Below are 26616 nucleotides of genomic sequence, written 5' to 3'. Positions count from 1 at the left end.
TGGAATATATTAATGGATTACAGGTAATATTATAGGTAATATTTTTCTGCATTTCCTGATTTTTTACAGTAAAAATTCATGACTTTTTAAAGTTTAGCAGTGTGGATTCAAAAGAAATACATATTTCAGTTCACCCTTAGAGATTAAAATTGAGTTAATTATCACACAGACTGAGGTAAACTTTGTGATTTTTCTGATACAGAATATTTATGTGCCTAACCAGAATGTACAAAAATTTAGATGGCAGTTTTTACCCTAAGCAAAAGCTGTTGTAAACCAATTAAGATTATAGACAAATGAATGAAACTTTAAAAGTTTTGTAGAGCATGATTTCAATTAGTAATAATAATAACAATTGCTATATTTACTGAGATTACTATAGGCCAGGCACTTTTCTAAGTGTTTCCATCACTTAACGTGTTTGAATAATCATGTGATATAGATGCTGTAATCGTCCTAGTTTTCACCAATGGAGGGGCTAAGGCAATGCTAAAACTGTTTTAATGACATTCTTGAAAATTGATTATAAGTTTATGAAAATAATGCCTTGTGAATATGTTGAAATAAATCAGCCAAGATTGATGTTTTCATAGATGATCTTAAAAATATTTTTATCGTGCATCTACACGTACGTTTATTGCAGCACTATTTACGATAGCAAAGACTTGGAACCAACACAAATGCCCATCATTGATAGACTGGATAAAGAAAATGTGGCACATATACACCATGGAATACTAGGCAGCCATAAAATGAATGAGCTCATGTCCTTTGCAGGGACATGGATGAACCTGGAATCCATCATTCTCAGTAAACTAACACAGAAACAGAAAACCAAACACTGCATGTTCTCACTCGTAAGTGGGAGTTAAACAGTGAAAACACATGGACACAGGGAGGGGAACATAACACACTGAGGCCTGTCGGTGGGTGGAGGGGAAGGGGAGGGAGAGGATTAAGACATCCATGCAGGGCTTAAAACCTAGATGATGGGTTGATGGATGCAGCAAACCACCATGGCACATGTATGCCTATGTAACAAACGTGCACCTTCTGCACATGTACCCAAAACTTAAAGTAAAATAATAAATAAATAAATATGTGAAAAAAATATATTTTATTCTAAAGGAAGCTAGAAAATATTTCTCCTTTCTTTATTGAAATAAAATAGTTTGGAGCACTCATTGCTCCCAGTCCCCATTCTTCAAAATATGTGCATGGACCACCTGCGTTGGAATCCTCTGGAGAACAAACCCAAATCCCAGAGGCTCAAAAGTCTGCATTCTTAAAATGCTTCCTAGCAATATTTACAACTGCTAAAATATAATGACTTCGGAGTTTGTATGGGAAATCAGAAACTTTTTAAAAAAATCATGAATTTCTGATTTTCACTTTCCAGTTTGACTCAATTGCGTTCTTATGTGTTATTGGAAGTGAGATGTTCACAGCAATTTTTTTTTGCCCCACATATTCTTAGTATTCATCCCAGAATGCCAACGCCTCAACACTTCTTTCTCTACTTCCCCCTTTCTCCCCTCCCACATTCTTGCAATTGCTGAGGAAATCGTGACTGAGGCAGGAAGTGCATCTGCTGACTTGGGCCTAGTATTTCAGTGTCTGAGTTTACTTTATACCTTCCACATCCCATACCTAGTGGCTGTCTACACCATAGTGGAATCGAATATCCCCATGTGGGAAGATTTATTTGTTTCTTCAAAGGATGCAGAAATCAAAAGGGATCCAGTGGGGAAGAAAAGAGACTAGCTCCTATCTTTTGTGGAGCCAACCTTCTGCTGGGAGAGACAAGAAAAAAATCCATAAATGAATAGAAAAATAAATAAGTATAATGAAAGTTCAGAGAGCAATTTTTTCTACCTACATAGAAAAAAAAATGTTATAAGGGCACAATTACAGAGTGACAGATGGAGTAGAAGACGCTAGATTAGAAAGGAAAGGCCTTCCGGAGGAATTGACATTTGAGCTGAAATATGAATGAAGTAGGAAAGTGAGCCATCCAAAAACCTCGGGAAGAGTGTTCCAGACAGAGAGAAGAGAAAGTACAAAGGCCTGAAGCAGGAGTGGGCTTGGTTTGCTCACAGAAAGCATGAAGGTCAGTGAACACGACTAGAGCAATGTGTATGAGGGGGAGAGTGGGGTGAGATGAGCGATAAGGTAAGGATTGCCTCACATGTGCCATTGTAGCTCATGGGGCTTGGATTTCATTCTGAGTGTGATAGAGACCATTGGCCAGTCTTGAGCAAGGCTGAGAAATTACCTAATTCACATTTTAAAATATGTGAATATATTTCACTACAGCCGGTGTTTAGAGAATTATCAGAGCCACAGAAACCCTTCAGTTGTATGTTACCGTCCAGGTGAAAGAAGACTGTGGCTTAATTGGAGTAGTCACAGAATAGATGTTGAGACATGGTCAGATTCTGTGTGTACATGTTTGTATTATGCAGTTGGAGACCACTGGAGTTGCTAATAGATGAGGAATGTGGGAGATAAAGAGGAGTCACAGATTTCTACAAGGTTTTGGGCCCTAGTATGAAATATTGACGCTAGGGACTGAGATAGGGAAGACAAGTTGCAGGAAGACTTAAGAATTCTGCTTTCCATACGTTGAATTTGAGCATCAGTTAGCCAGTCAAAGTGAAGAGCCAGTAGGTGGTGCAAGTCTGAACTCGGGGAGAGATGAGAGTAGAGATCCAAATGACAGAGGCATGGGTGTGTAAATGGAATGCAAGTTCATGACTCTGGATGAGATCACCCAGGGAGGAGTGTACACACAAATAGAGAAGAGAAAGATACATGGATTCATGTGGCTCAGTGCCCAGTAGCAAACTTGCTCAAGCCTGTTGTTCTATGACAAAAGGTGTGGTTTTTTAACTGCCTGCAAGTCACAAACAGCATTGATCTGACAATGGGACCATGATATGTAGAATATAATTGTAAATAAATTGGAATATAAATGTTACCTGTTAATGCCATACAACCTCCTTGAAAAGGCAATTATTTTCCTTTTTGTTGCAATAAAAATTTGTGTGAACGAATATATTAACACCCCACAGTACAGGATTCATTTTTAGCACTGAGTTTCAGTTTATCCTGAGAGGCAGGCAGATTCACTTATAAAAACTGGTGGTACTATTGGGAAGAAAAACTGCCCTTTTGAGTAAGTGCTTTATAAAGGCAATTAAAGCAGAAAGATGTGTTTATGGGCTTTCACCCTTCAAAATGGCTATAGATCAAATTTATTAAAAATGTAATTTGGAAGAGAAGCTGGCAACACAGTAATAAAAATGAAACTAATTTATCTTCAAAGTGTGTGGCGCTTTTAGCCCTAACAAGCCTAAAGACTTTGTCACCCACATACAAGTAGGAACTGAAAACTGCTTTTCAATTCCAAAGCGTTTTGAACTAGAATGTGGCTGGTGTTTATATGGTCACATGAGAGGTTATTCTAATAGTTCAGGACAGAAAATATTATATCTATTTGTATATTTCCGAAACTTAGTAGGAATAATATTTAGGGTCTACTTTTGAAAAACCAATATAGCAAAGATAGAAAGAATTTGATGATGTAAACAAATCTACTATTAAAACACATGTATCCAAGTGGTTAAACAAAGGCAGTAATTTTTTGTATGTTTAAGTCAATACGTTTTTTCCTGTTTTGCAAAGACACTTGCTCTTTTTAAATTTTTTTAAAGAAAATAAAAGAATCTGTTTTAGATTTAGCAGGACATTGGAAATATGAGATGTTGTGAAAATTCAGATGATAGTGTTTCTTAATATTTCTCCTACAAAATTACTTTTTAGAGGAATTCATCTTATTTTAAGAGGAAATATATAACCTTTTTTTCATTCAAGAATAACGTTCCAATGGATTGTTTTCTATAACAGAAAGTATCATTTCCAACAGCATTCAAACTATTTCAAAATCCTAAATTGAAACAAATTTAAAGGACCTAACATTGGATAAAGTTGTTTATCAGTAAGGAAGGGGCAGCTTATAGACAGAGTCAGTTTCACTGTATTCAAATAAAGAATGTCCTGTAGTGTTTGTGGGTAGAGAGGAAGAGTCTAGTGAGTAGAGGGAAAGGGTGATGAAATAGAGACAATGTGTGGTCCCCCCAGTAAGATTAATTGAACTAACTGTGTAGACAGGAAGGACAATTCTGACTTTACATGGAGGCTCTGCTCATGGTGCCTTATGAGTATGTCTTCTCAGGATCAGCACTCTTCACAAATGTAAATCCCCACGTTTCCTTTCTTGCCTCTTGCCCACATTCTTAAAAGATTACACTTAACTGTCAGAGCTAAAGAGTAGATCTTCATCTTCAATTCATTCAACATGAAAAGACTATTATTAATAGCACACTGAGCAAATAATGATTTCAAAGAGTCCTTGTTATTATGTAAGCCTGCCTGCAAGGTGATTTCAGAATAAGAAATGGAAAGTGTTTATTTTAGCAGAAATGTAATGTGCACTTGCCTTTCAAACTCTGTAACATCGTTGTAGTTAAAATAATTGAATGATGGTTAAATGTCTCCACTGATTGGATTATCTTGACATTAGCCTGAATTAGCTAGTAAAACAGTTATTTTTAAAATCTAAGTAGGTTTTATTATTAGTTGTAATTGGAAAGCACCATCCACTTAAAGTATTAATATGCACAGTTCTTCAGTGACATTGATTTAGAAAAAAATAACAAAAGTTTTTTCCTCTTCACAATTTATAACCCAAACTACATGTAAATTAAATGCTATATTTTTATTTTGTACAGACCCGCCCACCCACCCATACACACACACACACACACACACACACACACACACACACACACACACACTCTCTCTCTATGGTTTTCCTAGTTCAGGAAAGTGATTATAATCAAGCAACAAACAACAGTGGTTCTCCATTTGCTATGCTGACATTAAAATTAGAGAAAGGACATTTTAAAAGCAATACCACCTAAGTCACTATTCAGCTTCATATTTTTAGCTATAAAAATATAAAATAAAATAAGAAGGTTTTATGAGATCGAATGATTTTCCATCTCTGGGCAAAGGAGAGGAATAACTGATTTGCTTTGTGAGTGTATTTCACCAATGTCTATATAGAAGGTGACAGTTACCGACTGCACAAACTGTATCCTTTTAGAAATGTAGTAAATTTAAAGCTTTTTATGAGTCTGTGTGAGCCAAAGACAGGATAGCTGAAAAAATTACATGTTGAAAAGAAGTTTATTTTTACTTCACTGTCTGCCTAATAGTGCAAACCTCATCTTTGCCTGGAGGTGGTATAGCTATGTAAATGAAGATGGGCTAATGATGTGTTCATATGAAATGGGATGGATCTTCTGTCTTTATTTGTGTGCTATTTTCACATGAAGAATAAATGAGAACAAGGTATTGATTACTATAAATTTTGTTCATTTTAGTATAAATATGTCCAAGCACATTTGAGATTAAATGGCAGTTATATTTCTTAATTGAATGTCATTTTCTCTTTCTCTTTGATAGATATTATATAAATAGATGCAGATAGAGCATATAGAGATGTAGATATAGCTAGATCATAGGCAGATAAAACATATATATAGATGAATAGATCATAAATCTACCTACCTATCTATAGCTATATATAAAAAGGAAAGAGAGAAAGAGAGAGACCAAGGTCAGCAAATATCTCTATAAAGGGACAGATAATTAATATTTAAGGCTTTACTGGCCCTATGGTCTCCGTCATAACTACTCATGTATTTTTGTGTTGTAGCACAAAAGTCTTGAACAATATGTAAATGAATCAGTGCAGCTGTATTCAAATAAAATGTTATTTATGGACACTGAAAATTAATTTCATATAATTTTTGTGCATCATAAAATATTATTTTTTTAAATAATTTAAAAATATGAAAACTATTCTTAGCTTGAGTTCCAAACAGAAAGAGGCCTCAGGGCAGATTCGGCATGGGCCATAATTTGCAACCCTTAATATATATAATATCCAATTGTTATTTTTAATCTCAAAGAATCCCATGGCTCTTTGCAAAGGTGTCATCTCATTATGATTTGCAAACCTCTCCAGAGTGAATATGAACTCTACGCAAGAAAGTGAAAGTTGGTTTTGAAGCAGAGGACTCTTTAAAAGAAAATGCAATCTTATTGCACAAAATGGAACACAGCCAAAACAGAAAAACTCACACCTCTACTTAAAAGAAAGAGCAAAGCAAGACTACATCTCAGCTAAATGTTTCATTATAGGATAAGTTAAGATGTATAATTAGCCAAAATAAGATCCCAGTATTTTCACAGTATTGCAAACACAGTACAATATTAATTTTCACATTATATTTTATATGCAAACAAATTGAGTTTGTCAAAAAAAAAAAAAAGTGTTGCTTTCCTCACAAAAGCTGTCTTTGATAATAAATAAGAATTCTACTGAAAAACTGAGGCTTTCCATATGTGACAAATTTTGGAAATATGAATAAAAGAGAAATGTAGCATTCTGTCTTAAATACATAATTTTACAGATGAAACTTCTTAAACTAATGCTAAAAAATTTGAATGCCCAACTCTATCAACTTATGCAAAAGAATGAATGGATACATAAACAAGTGGGGATTTTTTTTTGTTTGCTTGTTTTGTTTATTAAGATGTCATTTAGCATCCAGGTCACTGACAGAGTGTAAACAATGGAAATAGTTCCCTCCTCCATTCAACTACAATTTCTAAACAGTTGAATTTGTCATGTGGTTCTTTCAAGAGAGTGGTATAAATGTTGCTTCCTATCCAATCTTGATATTCAAAATATTTCTAATCTTTGTTTTTGATGAAGGGGTTCAGGTGTTTCTGTTAAAGACTTAGACTTGAGAACTGAGCACTAGAACCTACATTCAAAGTGTTTCTCTCATTTATTTCTTTGCCACTAGGAATTAAGAATGGGTCAATGAAATATACCGCCCCTTTCTGGAATCTACTTGTTCTGCTACAACCATGGATATCCCCACCTTTCTGTGCCTTTCAGGGTAAAGGGTAACAGAGGAGTTTCAGACTCCCCCCAAAACAAAACAAAAACTGAACAATAAACAACAGAAAAAGAACACAAAAAAAATGGGGATACTCTTTCCGCTTTCCTTGTTTTCTCCTGCTACCAAAACAAGCAACAAAAACTACATTGTCTCATTGGATGATTGAGCTAAAATTTTGTAGCAAATCTATAAAAGCAAAGAAGTGGAAATCTACCCAGGAACTACTGTAACACACTGTATACAAAACAACCACTTTGGTTCACATTAGAAAGTCTTATCTGTTTCTTTGAATTCGTAGGCTAGGTATTAATCCATCTTTACAAGAGAAGAAAGCAAAGATCATAGATGACAAGTCTTGCTTTCTCCTAAGTATCTTTGAATCTCTATGTTTGCCATCACAAGTTCTCAGATCAATTAACTATTGTTTATTTCCAAAAAAAAAAAAAATCTGGCTTGGCTTATGAAGATGTATATATACATATATATAAAACAACATAAATATAAATGTGATGAGACAACAAGACCAAGGGAAACTAAATTTGTGTAATTATTGAAGGTAGTAAGCATCTAACAGACATTTTTGTCTGTTATAGGTTAGATTTAAATTTGCCAGTGAAATCAGTCTCTTCATGGGGATTTCCTGCTTGTACTGATGAGCCAAGACTCCTCCCTTTATACTCATTTTCACAGAAATTCTTTGCTAATGCATTGCCTTGCTCGCTCTGTAACATTCATAACCATTTCAACACCACCTCCAGACTGACTGCAGTTTGACATAAAAAATGGCCTTAGAAAAGGCTCTGGCCAGGAACTTTCATTCCAGCACGGCAGAAATGTAGAGTCTGTTGTGATATAAGTACTATTTATCAGGCTCCTATAAATCTCCTTAGCACAGTCAGCAGAGTCCACGATACAAACTTCCTAGCAAGTCTGCAGGTAAATTCAGATAAAGCAATCACAACTTGGCCTGGGGAGTGGATTCATGCTCTCTAGAATAAGAGTTGCATGGTGTGATTCTGCAAGAAGGGTCAAAATACTAGCAATAACAATAATGATAATTCATTCCACAAATACGCATGAAACACCTATTAGATATTCACCAACATGAATCACAAGACCTTGCAATAATTATATTGCCATTCATTAATTTTTTTTTTAATTGAGATGGAGTTTCACTCTTGTTGCCCAGGTTGGAGTGCAGCGGCGTGATCTCGGCTCACTGCAACCTTCAACTCACTGCAACCTCTGCCTCCCAGATTCAAGGGATTCTTCTTCCTCAGCCTCCCAAGTAGCTGGGGTTACAGGCACCCTCCAACATGCCCAGCTAATTTTCTGTATTTTCAGTAGAAATGGGGTTTCATCATGTTGGCCAGGCTGGTCTCAAACTCCTGACCTCAGGTGATCCACCTGCCTTGGCCTCTCAAAGTGCAGGGATTACAGGCATGAGCCACCGCACCAGCGCCAGCGGATGAATTTTTAAGTCTGTTGTATGAATGCCTGTGGGGTACTGCCCAAGAATAAGGTGCTTTCCAGAGTCTTTGTCTAAGGGTTTGTGATTAACACTCGTGAACCATCTGTGAATGGCTTAAGAGGCCATGATGATGGCATTGCTATTGATATTGCGGGAAGTCCTACAGGGAGGTTTCTTCTCCACAGAGGGTATTTCACCATTATCACAGCAGAAATTAGTATCTAAGGAACTCAAGCCATTTCTGACTAAGTGAATGGTAGCCGCAGATGGAGCTGAGGCTGTAAGGGCCAGATGCCCTTGAGTCTTACCATGTCAGTGCCTGCAGGACTAATTTTCAACTTGCAGTGTTGTTTCTCTTTGCCTGAGGCTCTTCTCTAGTCATAAGATCTCACTCTGCCTGTTTCAGTACTAGAGAAATAAAGAGTCCCCAGGTGCAACCCTCAGCCAGTGACTGACTGAGAGTTGGTGTAAAATGACCCAGTTGCCCCACCCTTGAGATGGGATGTTGCAGATCCACTTACGATGCTTTGGGTCCTAGAGAACCCATCTGGATAGAATTGCAATCTCTCATTGGAAACTTGCTTAGAAAGAAAGTTTTCTGGACTTTCTGAAGCCTTCCCCTCCTCCCCATTCTACTTCTTCATTATCTGCATTTCCAGGAACCACATACCAAATAAATAACTTGCACTTGAATCCCCATCTCTGGGTCTGCCTTACTCCACAATGAACCCACTAAGCAGATTTCTTAAAATATCTTCTGAGAGTAAGAGTGAGTGGCATTTCTCTTTTACATATTATTGGTATGTGGAAAAAAAAAAAAAAAGCTTTTAAAAAAGAGCTTGAAATTAATTTTTTTTCTCTAAGAAAATAAAAAAGAAGTGCTTGCATATCTAACCAGTCTCCTTAAATCAGATATGCACACCTCGGGGATAATGTTAAAAACTGAGAAACTGGGAAAGCTAGAGTGAGTTCTGATAAAGCATTTATGAAGTGCCGTAATCCAGTCAGTCATCTTGCTGTTGGCCAACACTTTTTTATTCTTTATACAAAAAAGGTCTTCATCGATATTTATGTGGCCTAAACGTTCCACCCGATATTTATGAAGTCTATTTGACACAGTAAAGTAGCATGGTATCAGGACCATGGTTTGAATTCCACTCTGAACCCTTCTTCTTCTTAATACTACATTTTGAAATTATTTCCTATACCTCAAATGAGAATTTGACTATCTACCACCCCTCAAAATGGCTCATGTTAAAAGAAGTGCTAGTTATAAAAATATATGGCACTCATTAAATGCCTAAATCTTTCTGATGTATGGATCATCAAATAATTATCATTGCTCCAGCAGCATTGAGATTTCTATTACCCCTCTAATTTTTCAAAATGGTAGAAAGTCATTGGCTTCTGCAATTTCACATGTGATACTTGTCATTGATGTGCTGATTCTGGTACTAACATAAGTTAAGAAAATCAGAAAGTTTTAAACATTTTGATAAGCTGTTTGAATCAATAGGAAATATGTAAATTTTTTAAAAATAGATAATTGTTTATTATCCATGCTCCTGGCATTCACCTCATCCCTGGTTCAACGCTGTAACACACCTGCTCAAGTAGGAGGTCATAGCCCTGTGCCTCAATCAGTTTCAACCACCATCTGCTTCAGACTTAAACCTATGAAAAACAATTACTGGAAAAACAAAACAAAACAAAATAAAAACAAACACACAAGAAGAAAGACACACGTCATATGGGCCTTTCTAGATTATCAAGAAGACAGTAACTTCCAATTCTGGAATGATGCATTTGCATGGATTAAAGACATTTTAATTGCCACTTTTGCTTTGCCTGAAAGTATTTCATTTGTGCTTACAAACAGAATCAGAATGGTAGTGTAGAGAGTTTGGAGGGACCAGTAGCTTATACCTGTGAACGATAATGTTCAGGAACAATGAACTGTGAAAGAAATGATAATGTATGGACAAGAAAATGTATTGCTCTTACATAAGGCATGCCATTTCACAACAGCTTTCCGTCTGGTTCGTTTTTATTTTTAAATATTGTATTAATTTGTATTAACTCATAGTCTCTTTGGGGTTTTATTTTCTAAGGAAAAAAGTACATCCTTAACTGAGAAAGCAGATATGGAGCCCTAAAATCCTTTAACCTGAATTCAAACACCAGGATGTATATATCCATTTATTCACCAAACATTTATAAAGTGAGCACTAGCTTTTAGCTGGGCAGGTTTATAGATGCTGGGTATACCCAATCACCTAGATCATGACACATAAATTGTCAAAAATTCAATAACGATACTAAACTCAAAGTAGAAGTAGTAGGTAAGGTGTGGCCAGAAGAAAAGAGTGATCAATTCTTTCTGAGTACATGGAAAATTTCACAGAGGAGGTCATACTTGTACTCAAGACTAGAAGGAAATGGAGATAGATGTTTGTTAGATGGTGAAGAGCCAAGAGGGCATCTCAGTCAGAGGAAAGAGTGTGCTCAGAGGAATGGACCAGCCAAGTGCATTCAAGCACCAGACATTTCATTAGGACTCAAGTAAATGTGTAATGAAAATGGCCAGAAGCAAGATTGGAGAGATTGGCAGGAACCAGAAGGTGGAGACCTGAGTAGCTGGAATTTTATTTTGGAGGCAACGGGAGCCCAGGAAGATACTGGGGAGGGGTGAACAGAGGAATAACAGCACAGCATGCATTATTTAGAAGGATTTCCTCAAGACCAATGGGAAACTAAAAGTAAAATTCATGCAATATGTTTTAGGCCTCAGGGTTGGGAGTGACAAGCACATCTACCACCTACACACCCTGCTCTCAGACACGCAGGATGCGATCATAAATATTTCTGTTATTACATACAAGTGACGGCGGGAGGTGAGTGATTGTGATGGGAAGAAGAGCCACAGAAGATGAGAAGGAATGGCTGGTGTTCTCGTCAGATATGCCACAGCCTGGCAAACATCTGTCTCTGGGCCCGTCCTCTATTTTATTATCCACTACTTACTTCTCTGAAACATCCTACTTCCATCCCTAACTCAGAAGCATATTTAAAAAAAACTTTTCATCTGCAGAAATATCTATCCATAGGAAATATAATGTTTTTTTTTTTTTTCTTTTTTCTTTTTTTGAGACAGAGTCTCCCTCTGTTGCCCAGGCTGGAGTGCAGTGGCACGATCTCGGCTCACTGCAACCTCTGCCTCCTGGGTACAAGTGATTCTCCTGCCTCAGCCTCCCAAGTGGTTAGGGTTACAAGCATGCGCTGACATGCCCAGCTAATTTTTGTATTTTTTGTAGACACTGGGTTTTGCCATGTTGGCCAGGCTGGTCTGGAGCTCCTGGCCTCAAGTGATCTGCCCACCTGGGCCTCCCAAAGTGCTGGGACTACAAGCTTGAGCCATCAGACCCAGCAAGACAAGGGCTTTTTAACATCCACTTAGATGTATACATATGACAAAGTTATCCACACAAGATGCTGTATGGTGAAAATACATCTTTAGGGGACTGTGTGTATGTGTGTGTGTGTGTGTGTGTGTGTGTGTGTGTGTGTGTAATTTCTAGATGTCAAACACTTCAGTAAATTGGCCTATGCAAACCACATATATGTCCACTGCCTCCAGTATGATTAAACCTGGGGAATAAAAGATTCTGAGATTCCTAGGCTCTGCGTCTGTCACTAATAATTATAAATAATACACATGATGCTAGAATGTGCATTATGCTTTCAATCTGGTTTTACATCTGAAATGTTTCTTACATAAACTGCCACATTGTCCAATGATCAGAAATTATAGTAAATCAAATACAGTACCAAACTCTTTTACCTTTTCTAATGGCAGAAGGAAATGTCTTCCTCACCCTGAACATCAAATACATCCACGATGACCTGCCTGTAATAATGTCATCAAAAGTGCATGGATCACACCAGAAAACACATGAAATGAATTTTCATCTATGGTATTGCTTCCAGATAAAACTATCATGAAAAAAAATAGTTTTTCAGTGGCTGCAAAAGAGAATATGGAAAAGATATTTACCCCAGCATCTATTTCTCCTTATCCTTCATCATCTCTCTGACTGCCTGTTTAATTGTCAACCTGTCTCTTGAGTTTCATACCTTTCCCAAATGTGTTCTCCCCCTCTGCCTTATCTCTTCAAAGCCATCAGTCACACAGCAGATTTGTAATGAACTTGCTCTCTGCCAAGGCAAAAAAAAAAGGTGACATCATTTTCAAAAAGGGGGAGATCAGCACTTTAATCTCAGTGAGATAGAAAATAGAACAAAGAAAATGCCTGGCAGGAGTAAAAGGGGGAAAAGATGGGGATGGAGAGCAGGCTTTGTTTCCCCATGCTTTGTACAATGAGCTTTAGAAATTTGGAAACCATTTGTTTTCCATTCTCATCATATCCTGCTGGCCATTTATGGTCTAGTCCAGAATAATTACTGGAAAAGGAGGATGGCATTTTCTCTCTCTGCTTTTATGAGTTTGGTGGGATGGGTTGAGGGTAGAATCCTTAAATGTTTATTACAGAGTTTTGACATGGTGGCAGCATTTCAAAATTTTCTTGTGAAGTAGCTAACTCATGCATCTGGTCAGACAGGTGTATTCGAGCTGTGTACAAATTAAAGGTGAAATAAGAATGCAGAGTTATGATGGTGGAAGAAAGAAGGAGCAAGCATATTGTTTTAAAGCGCTGAAGATCCCATCAGACTTAAATTATAGATATATGTATCAAAGGTAATGTGGAAATCAGCTCTGAAGTCTCAGAGGCTAAGACATTAAAACAGCTGTTTACAATATCTTGGGATATATAATCAGAATGATTTTATAAAAAACATAATTCTCCAAACTAATCAAGTTGAAGAGAAATGTGGGTTCTCTCCATTTACTTGTGGGGCACATGCTGGAGATTATCAAACGTGTACCATTTGTAAGATAAATATGATGAATCACCCTAGATAAAACGATAGCAAAAGCTTTATTTGTAAAGTGAAGCTGGTGTAGCATTAGACCTGCGTGTTGGGCATGAACCTCCCAGGTCACAAGCTCAGATGTGCCAAGAATGTAGCTTTATTACTTGATCTCTGTCCTGGAATCGTCGCTGTTTCTCTTATCAAAAATCCTAACCTGAAGTCAGTTCTTGGTAAACTCATTCAGTTGCAGATTTTGCCCTTGCTCCTATTTCCCTGTATTGATTCAAATTCCATGAATTTTTCACAGTGTCCAGGTCCTGGCCCAGTCCCACCTGTATAATCCTTCATCTACTAAGGTACGTACCACCCTGTCGGGTTTCCTGTCTTAACACCTCTCGTCTTGCCCCAGCCAAGCATCCAATTTCCTGTGGTATCACTGGTTGACATTTCAGAGGTAACCCTGGGTCACCGGCATCACTACCATGAAGTATTTTTAGCTCCTGTGGCCATTTCTCAGCCACTTTCACATCCCTCAGCATGGTGGAAACCATAAGAAACTTCTGGATGCTCTTCTGTTCCACTTTCCGGTTTCAAGTCTGGGGAATGGAAATCTGAAGACCATTATAGGACTATTCAGTCTTCCTAGATTGAACAGACCACACTTTCTACTTGTAGCTGCCATATCACTCAGGCAGGACAGGAGATGAAGGCAGTGGAGTCTAACAGGCTTTTGCCTCCCAATTTCCATCCAAGAAAGTAAGGCCCTGACCCATAAATGATTGGTTAGCTCTAGGTCCCAACCATCCATCTGGGATGCAGTCCAGAGAGGGAAGATGTAGCAGAGCTTGTAGCCCTTTCTCAGATACCCCCCATAACCATTTCACTCAACTGCTCTCCTTGATGACGCTCCTCTTTTCTCCCAACCCAGATGCATAGTGCCTCTTCTGTAACTGGGAAAACAAAAGGAGAAAGTTTACCTCCAGTCTGCTACTTAAAATTTGTGTCATCAAGCCCATGGTTTTTAATATTCAAAACTTCAGACTTTCAAACAAAAATTAAAATTTTCTTCCATAAAAATTGTCTCTATAGTATTTTGAGATTATATTTTAAAAGTTTAAAAAACCGAGTTTTGATCTTTTAAAAAAACTGAGTTTTGATATTTTAAAAAAGGTCTGTACATTTTTAGTACAGACACAATTTTCAAGAAATATATTTTCTATCTGCTGTTGGTTGTGTCCACGGATGAAGAATCCATGGATACAGACAGCCAACTATACTATATATTGAGGTCCTCAAGACTCAGTAGGTAAATCCACACAATGGAGTCAAAATATGTAACCAAGAGATTTCATCCATTGGCTCAACAGTATCCTGTGGACCTATGCCATTCTAGGAAGGGTTTTGTCTAAACAGAGTCCAGCTGAAGCTCTAAGAGCCTCTTAGGGATTGGTACTAAGAGAATCCAAAGTTATACTGTAGTTAATGGTGGGCACTCGAGTTAAAAGACCATGTGAAATTCGACCAAGTGGACACAAGATGAGTCCATAGAACACATGGACACAGCTGGAGTTGAGGAGAGGAAGTAGGAAGAGTGACACGGATCAAGAGAAAGCAAATGCTAAGAGCTGCAGAAATCATGACTGAAAAATAGAAGTGAGAGGCTGAATTACTGGCTCCTTAACTGCAATTGCATTTGCTCTCTGGATCCCCATCCTTGTCTTATTTTTCTCCAGATTCTATCAGTAACCAACATATGATGTATTATGACATAGTATATCATATATTGTATGTGTTTGTTTATGTACTATTTCCATACATTCACACACACACACGCGCGCAAAGATTATAGAATCCATAGAGAAGGAATGTTTTAGTTTGTTTTGTTCACTGGTGTTTCCCTTGCTCCTTAAAGAGGTGATAGAAATTTCAATAAATGCTTGCTGAAGGATAAAAGAGAAAAGAAAGCAAGAAAAGAATGAGGTGGAAGGGAAGAAAGAGAGCAAGAGAATGAATGAAAATTGCTTGATCGTTAATTCTCCAGACTCAAGAGTACTACTGCCTGTACGTCCTGCTTGTGGATTCTATGATGTTCCCCGTTTTCCTTTCACTTGCTTCCTTTACTTGACTTGAACTAGTTTAAATGTGTTTCTCTTTTGTGGAGCAAAACGAACCCTCACAACAATAGGTCTAGTGAGCAATCCTAGTCAGTTTGCAGACCCTTTTCTTTATTTCAGGCAGAGAAACAAACATTCTCATCTTTAAGTTATCTTTAAACCTCATTATTAAAGCTGACCACGTGGTAGTCATAAGCTTGTTGAAAGAGCATGACCAAGAGTGCTGATTCACAAGGGGAGATGGTTTTAAAAATAATAGTAAAAAAAGAAGGAAAATATACATCCATTATATCCACAGGGATCACAGGGATGTTGCTCATAGCTGCCTGCAAAGTAGTATATTGGGCTTCTAGATAGAGTTATATAGAATGAAATTGACTAAGGAAAGAAGTGACTCCCACTCATAGAGTTAGAAAATATACAGCCTTTGCAAAAAGTACAAAGGAGGATTCATAGACTCTGGAGTAGTTTGGTGTTCCCACAAAAACCGTGTGTCTCATATAGGAACTTGAGAAGATGGAAAACTCAGTTCACAGCAAGCCATAAAAACAGAAGACTAAGTGAATTCATCTTGTTATTTGTTTTATTATCTCAAGATTTATATAAAGCAGTTCTACCTAATGCACAAATCTTTTTTAGTTTTGTTCTCTTTCCCCTTTTCCCTTCTCTGTTTTAAACTTTCTATGATAGGTGGTCTTGGAAAGTGCTGAATTAAGATTTGGCAAAGTAAAGTCCTATGAGAGTCTCACAAACTAGCATCTCACATATCTGTGAGAGACTAAAGATCAAAGTAGCAGTAACACATAGTCACAGATACACTCACAAATGAGAGACTTAGATACACAGAGATACAAACATACATATACACTACTACCTTTTTGTACTTCACTATGATTTAGTTTGGGAAAGCACTGCTTCTGTACCTAAACAAATTCTTCTTTGTAGCAAAATGCTTATATCCAAGCAGGACACAAAACCAAATAAATCCAAGGTGGGATTTATTTTATAATAAGGGGCAGGAATTATCTATTGAGTGAGTTTCAATAACATTTGACAACACGTTTGACATCAAAGTATATTAGTGAATGTTTAGTCCGTTTTCACACTGCTGATAAAAACATACCCAGGACTGGGCAATTTACAAAAGAAAGAGGTTTATTGGACTTACAGTTCCACATGGCTAAAGAGACCTCACAATCATGGCAGAAGGTGAGGAGGAGCAAATCACATCTTACATGGATGGCAGCAGGCAAAGAGAGAGCTTGTTCAGAGAAGTTCCCATTTTTAAAACCATCAGATCTCATGAGACCCATTCACTTATCATGAGGACAGCATGGGAAAGACCCACCCCCATGGTTCAATCATCTTCCCCTGGGTCACTGTCACAACATGTGGGAATTATGGGAGCTACAAGGTGAGATTTGGGTGAGGACACAGAGCCAAACCATACCAGCGAGCAATAATACTTTCACAGAGCTTTGCAGTTTACAATGTGGTTTTAAAACTATTATTCATTCACTCCATATTTATGTATTTATTTATTAGGTGTTTTTTTTTTTTAATTTTTTGAGACAGAGTCTCATGCTGTTGCCCAGGCTGGAGTGCAGTGGCGCCATCTCAGCTCCCTGCAACCTCCACCTCCCAGGTTCAAGTGATTCTCATGCATCAGCCTCCCAAGTAGCTGGGATTACAGGCGTGCACCAATATGCCCAGCTGATTTTTGTATTTTTAGTAGAGACAGGGTTTTGCCATGTTGGCCAGGCTGATGTTGAACTCCTGACCTCAAGTAATCTGCTTGCCTTGGCCTCCCAAAGTGCTGGGATTACAGGCGTGAGCCACTGTGCCCAGCCCATAACTATTTATTGACCACCTATTATGTTCCGGGCACTGTTCTAGGCTGTTGGAATAGAGCACAGGCAAAAATTTCTGTCCTCATGGAGATTATATTCTAGAAAATTGTGTTATTTAAAACCCATAATAATTCTGTTATATACTTTCTTTTGGGGGAAATGTGACTGTATTAGCCTGTTTTCCCACTGTCATAAAGAAATACTTGAGACTGGGTAGTTTATAAAGAAAAGAGGTTTAATTGACTCACAGCTCACAGTTCTGCATGGCTGGGAGGCCTCAGGAAACTTATAACCATGACAGAAGGCAAAGGAGAAATATATGCCTTCTTCACAAGCCTGCAGGAGAAAGGGCAGGGGAAAGTGCCATTTATAAAACCATCAAATGTCATGAGAATTCACTGATTGTCACAAGAACACCATGGGGATCCAATCATCTCCCACCAGGTCCCTCCCTCAACACCAGGAGATTACAATTCATATTACAGTTCAAGATGAGATTTGGGTGGTGAGACAGAGTTAAACCATATTAGTGACTTAAATCTAACTTTCTACTTGAACATGCTGCTTCTTTTAGAAACATCTAACCAATACAAAAAGAATAAGGCAATGAACCTCAGTGAATTCTCTATACTAGGAAACATACAAGTATACTAATACGTTCAGTAAATTGATCAATGGTTTGGGGAGCTATACCATGAATTTGACTAGTAAACTCAAACATTTTAAGAAGGTACTCAGGAAGGAGACAAGTAATAGTAATTCTTTATTGTATCTATCGAAAGCATAGAATGTGGCTTTGCATATACTGCCAAGTAGTTGTAATTAATTTTGTTTGGCTCTGCTCTAAATTAAAACTGAGATATATCACATAAGAAGAAATTTCTGTTTTCCATTACAATTATAACCCAGTTAGTGCCCACTTGAGCGCAAACATGTTTTCTTAACTAAAGTGATTAATATTAGTGTTTTCATTTCCTTTAATAAACCTTGATACTTTCCACTAAATTTAGTTTTAAACATTTTTCAAATATTATCAGATTCAATTCATATTTCAACAGATCAAACGAAGTGGAAAGACCCAGCCTATCCCTAAATTATTTTTACCCATGACATAGAAAAAATCAATATCTCTTACAGTTGGCTCATCTTGAGAGATTCATTTGTAGTTTTCTGAATACTTCTGTAAGTAAGCTATTGAAGCATGACTATATATATACACACTGATATATGTACTATACAGATATATATATACACACATATGTACACATAGTTAATATATGCACACAGTTTTATATATATATATGCATTTTGTACTTTAATGTGATTTAGTTTGGGAAAGCACTGCTTCTGTATCTATGAAATTTCTTCAATTTCTTTGAATACCCACACACTTGTGTGTGTGTATATATGTGTGTGTGTATATATCCGTATGGTATATATATGTGTGTGTGTGTGTGTGGATATATATATATAGAGAGAGAAGAGTCAGTGCAGTAGGTATGGTAGTCTTAAACTCGTATGGTGTTAGACTTTATTTGAACTTTATGAGAAGATAAGCCAGTTTGATTGTGTTGACGTCAGTCATTCGCAACATGGTTAACTTCTGGCTCCCCTTCTCCTCTCTCATGTTTTCCAACATTTGCTATGCTTTTGTTTGTAATGCTGAAATCTTTAGTTTGGTTACAGTTGCCAGATTAGTGTTAAGTCTTTTCGTTTCTAACAATGCAAGAACATATAAAAGGAATGTGTTTAAAAAGAAAAAAAAAAGTGTAACTATAGATTAAACCTGGGTGGGGGCGGAGGGCTGGAGGAGAAAGATAAGCTTTAAAAAATATGCAAATAAAAGTTAAAAACAGGAAGGCCCCCAAGTCACTAACAATCTACATATTCAAAGTTACATGATAAAGTTTAAGTCAAATATTTTGCAGGAAAAATAAAATCCTTCATTTTAATTTTCTTGACATTTTAAGTTAAAGAGCATAAACCTTCCTCCAATCCAAGAATATTCTTGGGCACTGTAACCTGAGAGAATTTTCCTTCAAATCACAGGGTTCCAAGTGATAGATAATATGTAATCTTAAGATACATATATACACACAAACACACATGTCAATGTAATCTTAAGATGTATTATACACACACACGTATGTCAATATAGATCTTGAGAAGAGAATGTGCACAACCACAATTATTAGAAAGATAGATCTAACTTTTAATTACTCTAATATTCTATAATCTTAAATCCACCATTTGAGATTAGTTTACACATAATAAAAGGCTTTCCAGATCACGAGGTCAGGAGATCAAGATCAAAACCATCCTGGCTAACACGGTGAAACCCCATCTCTACTAAAAATCCAAAAAATTAGCCAGGCATGATGGCACGCACCTGTAATCCCAGGTACTTCGGGACGCTAAGGCAGGAGAATTGCTTGAACCAGGGAGGTGGAGGTTGCAGTGAGCCAAGATCACACCACTGCACTCCAGCCTGGGTGACAGAGCAGGACTCCTTCTCAAAAATAAAAAAAAATAAAAATAAAAAAGGCTTCCTAGGTTTGCAATATTTGCTATCCCCTGAGCAGAACGTGGGATCACTTATTAGTCTGGGTCTTGTCAGGGGAAAAAAAAATCCACTAGTTATTTTAACGGAAAAAGTTGTCATAAAGCATGGACAAACAAGTATTACAGAAGCGAAAGACACAAGAGGGGCACTGTGGATTCACATAGGTAATTACTGGAAGGAGCAACCGTCTCCCTTAGGGTTCATGAATAATGGGATGAGGGTGGTATTATTAAAATTTAGAAGTTTAGAGAAGAGTCTTGCAGAGCCTGAACCTAGAATTCTGGTGGCAGGGTCCCTGCTAGTTGGTACTAACACATCAGGGGTTCAAAAAAGGGACCCCCATGGAGTTAGGACCTAGATTAGCTGGCTTTAATAAAGTTGAGGAGGCTTTAAGAGGCTATTTCTAGCATGTGGATAAACTATAAATGGGGAGCAATTGCAGCTTTTGGAATCTACTTTTGACGTCAGTGAGAAGAGCTATTTCAAGGATGACCCCAATAAGGACAGCAGATAAGAGCAGAAAGCACTCACTCCCTGTTACTGGGGAAGGTGCCCTCTACTTGAAGAGCCGTGAGAGTCCTCTGAAGGAGGTCCATGCCTCCTCCTGCCTTCCAGTCTCCTTTTAAGTCTGACTATTGTCAGAGCCTAACAGAAGATTGCTGGCAAAGAAGTGTGGTCTTCTCCAGAATACAAAATAAAACATAGTAGGAGGGTTTAAAGATGAGAAAGGCAACCGCTTCATAACTGTGCAGAAGGAAAACAACCTGTATTAATTTGCCTGTTACTTACCATTACTGTTTGCAAAGCTGTACCTGTAGTTCCACAACAGAGTAAACAATACTGGTAATTGCTAGCAATTAATAGCATTTACTAGATGCTAGGTTTTTGACTACATATTTACTATATGCTGGGTGCTACATATGTGTTATTTAATTGTTGAAACATATCTAATGAGATGGAAGCCATCGTGAAAAATGAGTAGAGTTATCCAAATTGAATATAACCACAAATTTTAAGATAGAAGTTTCCTTAAGCCATTCTTTGGTCTAGTCTTTGTCTACAAGTACATGATTTTGTTGTTGTTGTTGTTGTTGTTGAGACGGAGTCTCTGTCACCCAGGCTGGAGTACAGTGATGCAATCTGGGCTCACTGCAACCTCCACCTCCCAGGTTCAAGCAATTCTCCTGCCTATGCCTCCTGAGTGGCTGGGATTACAGGCACGCGCCACCACACCCAGCTAATTTTTGTATTTTTAGTATAGACAGGGTTTCACCATGTTGGTCAGGCTGGTCTTGAACTCCTGACCTCATGATCCACCCGTCTCAGCCTCCCAAAGTGCTGGGATTACAGGCGTGAGCCACCACACCTGGTCAAGCACGTCATTTTAAAACCACACTATCCTACTTAGGAGTTCTCTAAATCACCTGTAACAAGCAGAAAAGACAGAGGAGGTTTCCCTTGATAGGGACTATGTGCCTCAGCTTATATGAACATCATAGCCTTTTCTCTTAGCCACATTTTAAGAAAAAGTGGTAATATCAAAGAAGGAATAGGAGCATGCTAGAAATATGAATTGATTGACTTTAGAAGCACTTTGATTAAAATATTTTTTAATTAAAACCATAATGATACAGTTAATAAATCTTCTCCGTTGACAATGAAGAAAAGAAAAATAATTTAACTCCTAGAGAGGTCATTAAGAGCCAGAGCAGCCAGACGAGATTAGAAAGACAAAATGAGAAAATAAACTAGTAGTTAGCAAGGTAGTAATAGCTGCTAATAGAAAACAATTGTATTATTATAACTATTATATAATCATATATATAATAGCTATAACTATTGTTTGTTGTTTCACCTCTGTGCAAAGCATTTTGCTTGATAAATGCGCAGACAATTACAAACATATGCAACTCCCCTCAATGACATTATGACGTAGGCATTGCTCATAGTTTTGAACATAGGGAAACCAAGACTTAGCCAGAAAAAATGGTGGAATAGAATTTACTCAGATTTATCTGATTCTAAAGATTTCATTTGTTCTACTTCCCACATGACCAAATATTAATGGGTGATAATGCCCACTGACAAGGAAAAGGACTACTTCAATTTCTCCACTGAATTCCTTTTCCCTTTAACCCAAGCTTGCACGTGGGCCCATGATACCATATAGCAAAGAGACTGAAGCAAAACCTCAGCTATTCTATACAAGGTTCCTACTTTCACCTCGTCTCTCATCTCAATCACAATTAAGGTGACTTTTCTCTTCTTTCAAGGATAAGAAACTTCACGTCTTCAAGGTATGGCAACACTACATGAAAGCAGACAACCAGCACTCAGGGAAATGATCTATTTGGTGTGCAAGTAATATAAAATGCTTATAGCTTTATTGCAATTGACAGTAGGGCGTAGAGATTGTAACCCTGTTTATGTTCAAATCCTGGTTCTTCTACTTACTAGTTTAATGGTATTACACCAGTTATTTCACTACACCAAGCTACACCAAGCTACAGGTTTTTCGTATATAAAGAGAGGGATTATAAGTATCCTCTCTAACCAGGGCATGAGGCTCTACTAGGGAAAGACATGAAAAGCAGTTTGAATAGTGCATGGAAAATAGTAAATGCCACAAATGTTACCTCTCATTAGTGGCAATAGGACATGAACAGACCCTTCTCAAAAGAAGATATACATGCAGCCAAGAAACATCTGAAAAAAGGATCAACATCGCCAATCATTACAGAGTAATGATACACACTGCCACATTTTATTTTGCCCTATAACAACTCTTTGTGAAACAGGCCTAATATTTATGAATCCTTGAAATCAGGTGTCTACAAAGGTGTTCCTGATATGGAAAATGCAATCAGATTTCATCTTGCACACTTCTCTCGTACTGGGATTTTAGAAACCTAAGCCATTTATATTATATGCTGCTCTCCCAGGCCTAGTCTGAATTACATGCTCTCACGGAAAGCATCTGCAGTCCATGACCCGTCCACCATCGTCCACCATCATCCACCATCATCCCGGTACAACACTGTTTTGAAAGTACCTGTACTTCAGAAAACCAAGCACCGCATGGTCTCACTCATAGGTGAGAGTTGCACAATGAGAACACATGGACACGAGGCAAGGAACATCACACACTGGGGCCTGTTGAGGGGTGGGGGCCTGAGGGAGGGATAGCATTTGGAGAAATGCCTAATGTAAATGACGAGTTGATGGGTGCAGTAAACCAATATGGCACAGGTATACCTGCACGTTGTGCACATGTACCCTAGAACGTAAAGTATATATATTTTCTTTTTAAAAAGAAAGTACCTGTACTTGACATTGTGATATAAAGTGAATAATTTTATAATGAGAGTTTCCTAGCATTTTTGGTAGTGAACCACATTGTGTAAATTCAAAACAGCCTCTTCACACATGACTCTTACAAACTCAAATATGTTCAGCATGGGCTTTTTTTAAGGCTTTATTTCTCTTCAAGTTCAAGGGTACATGTGCAGGATGTGGTTTGTGGCATAAGTAAATGTGTGCCATGGTGGCTTGCTACACAGAGCATCCCATCACCTAGGTATTTAGCCCAGCATCCATTAGCTATTCTTCCTAATGTTGTCCCTCCCCGCAACTCCTCTGCCCCCAGTGTGTGTTGTTCCCCTCCCTGCGTCCATGTGTTCTTATCATTCAGCTCCCACTTACTTATAAGTGAGAACATGCGGTGTTCGGTCTGCTGTTCCTGCATTGGTTTGCTGAGGATAATGGCTTGCAATTCCACTGATGTTCCTGCAAAGGACATGACCTCATTCCTTTTTATAACTGCATAGTGTTCCGTGTTGTATATGGACCACATTTTCTTTGTCCAATCTATCACTGACGGGCACGTAAGTTGATTCCATGCCTTTGCTATTGTGAATAGTGCTGCAATGAATATATAAGTGCATGTATCTTTATAATAGAATGATTTATATTCTTTTGGGTGTATATCCAGTAATAGGATTGCTGGGTCAAATGGTATTTCTGCCTTTAGGTATTTGAGAAATCACCCACTGTCTCCTACAATGATTGAACTCCTACACTCCTACTAACAATGTAAAAGTGTTCTTTTTTCTCCACAACCTCACCAGTATCTGTTGTTTTTTAACTTTTTAATAATAGCTATTCTGGCTGGCATGGGATGATATTTCATTGCGGTTTTGATTTGCATTTCTGTAATGGTCAGCGATGTTGAGCTTTTTTTCATATGTTTGTTGGCCACATGTGTGTCTTCTTTTGAGAAGTGTCTGTTGATGTCCTTTGCCCACTTTTTAATGGGGTTGTGTTTTTGCAAATTTGTTTAAGTTGAAGGCTTAAAAAAAAAAACTCTTTTATTTTACTTCGTCATTGCACTATCTTTATTATTTTAGTCTAGTAGTTAAAAACTTTTTGTTGCAAATAAAAGAGTGACAAACCATTAATTTAAATAAACAATAAGGATATGTAACTGTCTTGCATGACAAGAAAGTGGAGGTATGTCTCCAAGGATGGGCTCCTGACACAGGGAAGTCATCAAAGAGCCCGCCAGCTTCCGTTCCTCTTCCTTGCTATTCTCTGTGTGTGTTCTTCTCAGTCTCAGAAACTGGACCTGTATGAAGGGAACCTCATATATACAAGGCACTCAATACTCTTAAGTATTTTGGAATTATATAAAATCTGAATGAAAAAAGACAACTAAGTAAGAATTTAGTGGGAAATGTACAAAGAAGTATTAACTCTGGTCTCTTCTCTCGCATAAATCAGCAAGATGACTTGGAGAAAGTCATCTAACCTTTCTAAGCCTCGATCTCCTCTGCAAAATGAGTATAAATGTTCTTAAATCATTAAATGCATTTGACACCGTTACATTGCAAACATTTAGTAAATGAATAAACTAAAAACATAATGAATGTGTGAAGAAATACATAGAAATATATGCTTAAATATAATTAGACAGCTCTTAGCTTAGAAAGTTTAAATTGATGGCATCTCAACAGAGAAAAGGTAGGATTTGCCTAATGCAATCATGGATATTTACCCTTCCTGTATGCTGATGAGACTTGGCTGATCCAGGCATGCCTATGTGTGAATAAGCCTTACTGTTGAATCTGTCTCCAGCTCACCTAAATCTGTCTGAAAGGTAGATAAAGCCAGACAGCTGAGTCACTCTCTAACAATTGCCAACTCGTGATAGCTTTTCAAAGCCAGACAATCTCCCTGTTTGGTCAGCTTTCTTCCCCCCCCCTCCCAATGATTATCATATAGTATATATATTATTTTCGATCTATTGTGTCATAAAACAGTGATTTCAAATGCTGGGAAGGTGAATGATTTCTTGGAGAAGTTAACTTTAAGGCTGAGGCTGGAACACAGACCCAGTTATTACACAGAGGAGGTGGAAAGTACAGGAGACCAAAAAGCTCAGAAACAACCACAAAAGTGTATAGTCACTGCTGGGTTTCTTGTGTGAAAATCATGATCATATATGTACATATAGGTTTTTATGCACAGTTCCTAGCTCATAACTCCCATTTTCCATTTTCCATTGTTATTGTCTTTTTACAATGTTGAGGGTACTTTAGGTTTCAGAAGCACAACGTTTCTCTCTGACTTTCTCTTGTCCTCCTTTCACATGCCCAAGGCAAGATTCTCATCTGATTGTGGATCATAAGACCTCATTCCAGAGAGGGTCCTGCTGCATATTCTGGGGAAGAGTACACTGCACAGACAGGCTAAGAAGAATCTGAACAGACAGGTCTTGCTGGATTTAGATCCTATCCTTTGTGTCCAGTTACATTTCCACATGATCATTCATGCTTCAGTGATACACAACCAGCGAAGTCTCCATAAAAGGTCCAAAGGACAGGGTTCTGGGAGCTTCTGGAAAGCTGAACACATGGCGGCCATCAGAAAGGTGAAGAACTCATCTGCATGCCCAGAGGGTGGCACGCCCCAAGCCCACGGGGACAGAAGCTCCTGCACTTGGGACCCTTCCAGTCCTCACCATATGCGTCTCATCATCTGGCTGTTTATTTGTATCCTTTAAAATAGCCTTTGCAATAATGGGTAAACACAAGGAAGTGTTTCCCTGAATTCTGTGAGCTGCTCTAGCCAGTTAACTGAACTCAATTAACTGAACTCAAAGAAGGGGTCGTGGGAATCCCAACTTGAAGCCAGTTGGTCAGGATTTCCGGAGGCCGGGACTGGTGACTGAGAGGAAGAAAGGGGGTGGTCCTGTGGGACTGAGTCCTTAATCTGTGGGATCTGACACCATCTCTGGGTGGATAGTGTCTACCCTACGGAACTGAATTAGAGGACCTGCTGCTTGGTGTATGGGGAGAAACCCCCACACCTTTGGTCACAGAAGGCTTCTCTGTTGATGATTGTTGTGGTGGTGTGAAAGCAGAGGGAAAACGTAGTGTGAGAGAGTTTTTCCCTGAAACAGTTGTCATTTAACTGTGAGCCAAAGAGAAAAACTAAGACTCCACCGTGAGAGACCAAGCCACACATAGCCAGAATCGCACTAACATTTGCCCTGATTTTCTCATGCAGTTTCTCCCACTATGGCCTACTCATCTTTTCTTGGAGACAAATGTAGGTTCACTTTCCCCAGGGCCTGGCCATAAAA

At 38.0% G+C, this 26616-nt stretch overlaps 2 long non-coding RNA genes across 4 annotated transcripts in view; one reads left to right on the top strand and one right to left on the bottom strand.

Annotated features, from left to right (window-relative positions):
- Nucleotides 1-26616, bottom strand: part of LOC105467606 (uncharacterized) — a 316568-nt gene that overhangs the window by 218945 nt on the left and 71007 nt on the right. The window lies entirely within an intron of this gene.
- LOC105467603 (uncharacterized) lies at nt 1651-26616 on the top strand. Its single transcript, XR_979013.3, has 3 exons — nt 1651-2110; nt 13754-13802; nt 25630-26616. It is a non-coding gene; the product is annotated as an uncharacterized lncRNA (long non-coding RNA).

The sequence above is a fragment of the Macaca nemestrina genome, chromosome 7 (genome assembly GCF_043159975.1).
Source record: "Macaca nemestrina isolate mMacNem1 chromosome 7, mMacNem.hap1, whole genome shotgun sequence".
NCBI classification, from domain to species: Eukaryota; Metazoa; Chordata; class Mammalia; order Primates; family Cercopithecidae; genus Macaca; species Macaca nemestrina.
This window is presented reverse-complemented; position numbering and strand designations above follow the sequence as displayed.